At 44.9% G+C, this 6,110-nt stretch overlaps 1 protein-coding gene across 4 annotated transcripts in view; it reads right to left on the reverse strand.

The window, feature by feature from the left end:
• The window catches only part of LOC115358881 (band 4.1-like protein 1), a 75,717-nt gene extending 70,611 nt beyond the window's left edge, over positions 1-5,106 (reverse strand). For all 4 annotated transcript variants that reach the window (XM_030050987.1, XM_030050985.1, XM_030050984.1 and 1 more), the window contains exon 1: positions 4,975-5,106. The gene's annotated coding sequence lies outside the window, so the exon portion shown is untranslated. The remainder of the gene's footprint in view (positions 1-4,974) is intronic.
• Positions 5,107-6,110: the final 1,004 nt, after the last annotated feature.

A 6,110-nucleotide genomic window follows, 5' to 3' on the forward strand; every position in this document is an offset into this window, starting at 1 on the left:
GGGGGGGTTGGGGTTGCTGCTAGTACATCGACAATTATACAACATCGCTCTCCGCTCTGGTAACAACAACATCATTTTTTTTTTTTTTTTACAGTGGTGAAGCTTGTAACCACTTTTCACAGGGTTGTTTTTCTGTGTGTCTCCTCTGCGTTCTGTTGACTTCCTTGTCAGCGCTGTGTAAACTCGCCCGGGAAAAAACGCAATGCATGTCCTGGATTTTTTCACCCGCCATCGGAGCAAACATGGCCACAATAGGAAATTAAAAAAAAAAAAAAAAACAAGCAAACTAGACAGTGAATGAGGTGAAGGAGCGGCTGAGCGACCCAGATGTATGCGAACAGAGAGCAAGGCAGTGGATAAAAGTGAGGGACCCGTGTACAGCGACCCTGCGGGGACAGAGAAACAGTGGTCAAGCAAGCTCAAGACAGTGAATGGAGAGAGAGAGAGAGAGCAGAAGTAGCAAAAACAAATGTTTTGCAAAGATTTTGAATCAACACAACCACGAGGTTCTTCATCATACAGTCATGACTGTGCACAAAACAAATAGGCTGACAGACTTGGTATTTTCTGAGATTAGCCACAGACATTAGACATTACAGCCATTACTGCCATTAGACAGAGACACACACACACACACACACACAAGACCACACATGATCCCCTCCAGGCTACATTTGATGGAGAACAACATTAACAATATATGGGTATTTGTATGTAATCTGATCAAAATGTCTCAGTAAAATCAATTCACGCAAGAGATTCTCCCAGAAAACCAGTGTATTATCAATCATAAATCACCTGATCATAAACATGTAGTCAACCAAACTCCATTATGTGGAAATCTGATTTTAATTATTGCCTAAACCCAAGAACATACTGTTTTCTTATGTGGGGTGAATTCAGCAAAAGCACATAGTGTGTGTGTACACTGGCACACGGTGTGTGTGCAGTGGGCGATCACACACTTGTCCAATCACTGAGAAAGTGGGTGTAGATCAACAATAGAAACTGCCTTCTTCCGGGACAGCTGAGTGCAGAGGCTCAAATTAATGTAAATGCCAAGTGTGAGGCGGCCGGTCACAGAGGAAAATGGCTATTGGAGGAGGCCAAAGCAGCTCGAAACCGGTTTGTCTACAGCATGCCCCAAACATCAATCTGCCCAAAAAGGAAGTGACAACTGTTGCTTTTCTCCAGATTAACCACTTTGCCCTGAAACATAAATTCCCTTTTAGTGTGAAAAGAAAACAATGAGCCATGCACACATCATAATCACACCAGATCAAAGCCAGACTACGACACGATGAGTCTCATACTTGAGAGACGGGGGATTTGTTCAAAGGAGGGGGTGGGAGTGGAGGTGAAGGAGAGATGAGGATAGGTATGTAAAGGAAACAGAGGGGGGGGGCAGAACGTGCTGACTCACTGTAATCATCAGGCTGAGGCGAGCTGAGCTGCAGCTCCGCTTAGAGCTCCCTGCCTCCCCTTCAGAAGGACAAAGTGATGCTTCCCATCAACTGTGAGGAATTATATGAGTAGGGGTGGGAAACAGAACGGCGAAATAAAACTGTCTTGCAGCATGAAATAGCTTCTCTTTCTTTCTTCGCACATCTGAACACAGAGAGAATGATGCAATCTGGAGAAGGCAATAAATCGCCTAAAGCCGTGTGTGTAAAAATCAAAGCTAAAAATAAAGTCCTGAGCAGACAGACAGCAATAGAAGGAGCACTGGCTTGGGAAGAGACCCTCGACAGAAGGAGGAAGAGAGGATTTGACAACACTAGATAACATGTGGACGTTAGTGTTGGTGATCTTGAACGCAGCACCACAGATCAGGCACTGAAAGAATATGATGTCCAAGTCTGCACCATAACAAGATTTTGCAAAGACTGCAGTGGATGCAGCATCCGGATCAAGCTTAATTCAATTCCAATAAAACAGAAGCAAAGAGACACTGAGCCCTCATAATTACTATTACCAGATTCAGCTGCCACAATATTGTATGTTCTGCTTTGGTTATTCCAAACAAAGCTGATAGAAGAGCGTGTAGAGCAAAATAAGATTAGTGTCTTTGTCTCCACATTGAGAGGAGGAAAGCACAAAAAAAAAACACACATTACTACCTGTGGTGCAGCATACCACTGTAGTGCTCCGATTACAAAACAACAGTTATTGATCAATAAGACATCGCTCATCAGGTAACACGTAAATACAGTACTGTACATTAAGCTTTAGTAAATGATCAGTTTTTGTATAGAGCAATGTGTAAAGTCTCCTACTTATATTCAGACCTGTAGTGTCCCTGACAAAACCTTTGGTGTGTGTGTGTATGTGTGTGTGTGTGTGTGTAGTCACTGTAGAGCAGCAGCAGGCAGGAAGAGACGTGACCAGATTCATCCAGCTACAAAAACATGGCGAGTCTAAGAACATTCCACAGGGCCCAGAGCAATGACAGCCAGAAGTGGGAGATGCTGACACACACACACACATTCACACACACGCACACACTCACACTCACACACACACACACACACAAACCTGTTGCATGTGAGCTTGGCATCAGTGAAAATGTCAGGGTGACCCCACGTTTATGCGCGGTGCCATGTCTGCACCAGCAGCTGTATACAAAATGACCAGTGACTGGAGCAAGATGGCGACCTATTATATTATTCTCCATCACTGATGCTGTTTTACCTAGAGCAGCCATTAACATGTTTCTGTCTCTAACGGTGACATCAGTAAGAAATGGCTGAGTGAACCGCGAGTGCATGGAGTGACTGAGCCTCCAATAAGACAGAGAGGAGAGCAGAGCTGCTTCAGCCTCACTGGGTGCCTCATACTTGCTCGTTTGAATTGCAAATGATGGCAGGCAGCATGCTGGGCTGTGAAATCCCAGCAGCAACCCCAGGCATCTTAACACACGCACAAACACAGATACACACACAGTGGATTTTGCACACATGCACACACTATAAAGAAAGGCATATAAAGAATACGCAACAGAGTTTGATTCAGCTGATTGTGTCTGACCTCTGGTTGATTACAAATTTGCCATGCACGTCAAGGACCGACAGGCAAACAGCAGCGCGAACAGGAGAACCAGAGACAGCAATCAGTCGCTGAGACTGACGCAATGACTGCCTGGTTGTTGCCACTGGGGGGGAAAGAGCATCAGGTGATATTCAGAGAGAGGCAGGCTGGCTAGCTGGGCTGGCACAGCTGGCACAGGAGTGAGTCCGATGTTAACGGCATGGATCATATGTGACAGGTCGACCAACTATGGCTGCCAATCTGTGTGGCCTGAATGGAGAATGTGATGAAATATCACAAATCCACCAAGATGGCCACAGAGAGAGGACAGTGGCATCCCTTCCTTATCCTGATTTGTATCTGCAACAATGCTGAGTTTTGCAAAACAATACAGTAGATGATGTAAAAACCCAAATATATGTTAAACTCAAACAGGGAATTACAGAACTGCAGTTTCTTGCACAGGTATTATTATTCATTTATTTATTTATTTATTTATTTTACCAGCAATGGATTCAGAGGTCATCCACCTATATTCAGCTTAATCTAAAATAGATAGGTCAAATTCTGTGTCAGTGTTGCATCAAACAAATATATCTTGTTTACAGAAACATTGTGGGTTGAGATGCAACGGGCAGGCCAGCCTTATCTGCACAAACATGGCAAACCACGCTTTCAAATCCAACCAGTCCATGCAGTGCTGGTTTTGCAGAGAAGTTCATGTTTGCATCTGCTTCCACAAAGCCAAACAAACCAAGGTGGCCAAAAGTGAGGTCATTTCCTTACACGGACCTGTCAGAGCATGCATTGAAAAAAGAAAAGGTAGAATGCTGCTTCACCTCTGTGTCCAAGTATTTCCACATTATTCAGTGATGACTTGCATTGTACAGTGTGGCCATTGTAATTATACACGACTGATAGATTGACAGTAAACATTTGGTGGAGAGCCACAAAACACAAAGCCGGCTTGTTTTATAACAGTCAGTCACTTTGCACGAGCTCACAAGTTAAGGTGTGAGTATGTTGATGAAAGGGTGTGACATGTAACATTGTGTAAGAGTGCTCAGCTCGGTGTGTGTAACTGTGTCTGTGTGTGTGTGTGTGTGTGTGTGTGTGTGTGTGTGTGTATGCACAGCAGTCAGTCACTCTGACTATTGCATAATTACTGATGGGTGTGTTTGAGAATAAAGTGCCAATAGCAGATCCAATTTGCCTTTACAGTTCTGATGCACTGAGGGGAAAACTGCAAAACAAATATTCGCTTACCAGCTGGCTTCTGGAGCCTAGCTCGACTTGTAAAGCCACGGCTGTTGAAATGAAAACCACATGTCAAGGCCATAGGTGAGAGACCACTATAGAGTGGGTGTTCAGCTGCTGGGGGGGGGGGGGGGGGGGGAGGGGGGGGGGGGGGGGGGGGTAAGGAGGGGGTCATTGGAAAGGTTTGATTGCATGATTGCAGGCTTGATGTCAACGCTCTAGGAGCCAGTGGACACAGAGCGACGCTACAACTTGCGTCTGCTCCTTATTCCCCCAACTGCCTCTGCCACATAATTCACTCCCCACAGAAAAGGCAAGCGGCCCGGATTTATAACCACCTCTTGGTTTTGAATGAAACACTGGTCTACCTTCTTGAAAAGCCCATGCATATTATAAAATGATGGTCTATTGAGCAGCACCATTCGGAATAAATGCCCTTTCACTGCAGCAGTTCAGCGCACAAAGAATAAAACGAAATGCCTGGCGTAATCTATTTCCTCATAATACTGACGAATTACGCGTAAAGGAGTAAGACGGACACAAATGTGATTGCTCTCGGGATTCTTGAAGCCCCACACTCAACAATTCGTTTCAGAGAGACTTTGCATAGCCAAGCCTGGTCTTATTAACGACACGAGCAAACTGGCCGGCAAAACACTCACATACACACATATTAATATTTCAACATACCCTCCTGTCAAACAGACATCCAGGTGAGGACCATGGATGTTGCGCACCGGGGAGTCAGTCCTGCTCCTGCCGCCGCTCCGTCTTTATTCCCCTGTTTGAGGGATAGGGAGTGTGTCGGTGTTTGCCGCTGGAAAGCCAAAGCCTCAGCTGAATGTGCGAGGGAGGAGGAGGAGGAGAGAGAGAAAGAGGGAGGGACAGTGTCAGATACAGGGAGGCAGGGAGGCAGGAAGACGCACAGCCCGTGTGTTCAGGGGGGAATGCGTAAACCCAAACGCCTTCTACCACAGCGCTTCCTGTACACTGCAAAAAGTGGCCGTCTCAACAAGTCCTTCAGCCTCAAATGCGGTTGTAAAATCTTGTTGTCCTCCCGAACTAAGTGAAAGAAATGTGCCAGTGGAAGGGAAATAATCCGCCATTGTTCCCAATTCAGCTAGGAATTTCCCTTATCTGGAGACAACCCATAAAAAGACAGATCAGTCCATCCGCGTGGCATTAACCACATAACTGACCTGCCAGACTCAAGTAACTTGGTGGTGAACGCTGATTTTGATTGCAACGTGACAGACCTTTGGTGCGCGTATTAAATTTTAATATTTATTTTTGTACTCTTCTATATTTTGAGATTCAGTGTTTGCGGAGGTGGACATTTCTTGCAGCGTGGTCAGGACTGTCCTTTGATTTCATCACCACGTCCAGTGCGAACAACACCACATTCTCAGCTCCCTCACCTTTGCAAACAGTGATGATAGGCTTCATTAACACAGAGGCTGTTGCACCTTGGCTCACCCGGGGTTGCAAACAAATAAATAATGGAAAGGAATAGAGATGTAAATCACCATTAGATTGATGGTTGGGAAATCCAGTGTGAATGAAAAGCAAAGATATGGAGATATCAGGCACCCCACTGTGTCTAGTCAATATCAGTTAACAAGGTTATGATTTTTAAGGTGATGTTTTCAGCTTGACACACTGATCAGTGATGGAGGATAAGCACTGATTTGATTGATCAAGGCCAATCCACCAAAAATACAATAATCCTGTCATAATTTTGAGAAGGTCCTCACATAAACATAACAGTATCAATAATATATCCCCATAGGATCATTATGAGATTCATACAAAGTAATAAGGTTCAC

The sequence above is a fragment of the Myripristis murdjan genome, chromosome 5 (assembly GCF_902150065.1).
Source record: "Myripristis murdjan chromosome 5, fMyrMur1.1, whole genome shotgun sequence".
NCBI lineage: Eukaryota > Metazoa > Chordata > Actinopteri > Holocentriformes > Holocentridae > Myripristis > Myripristis murdjan.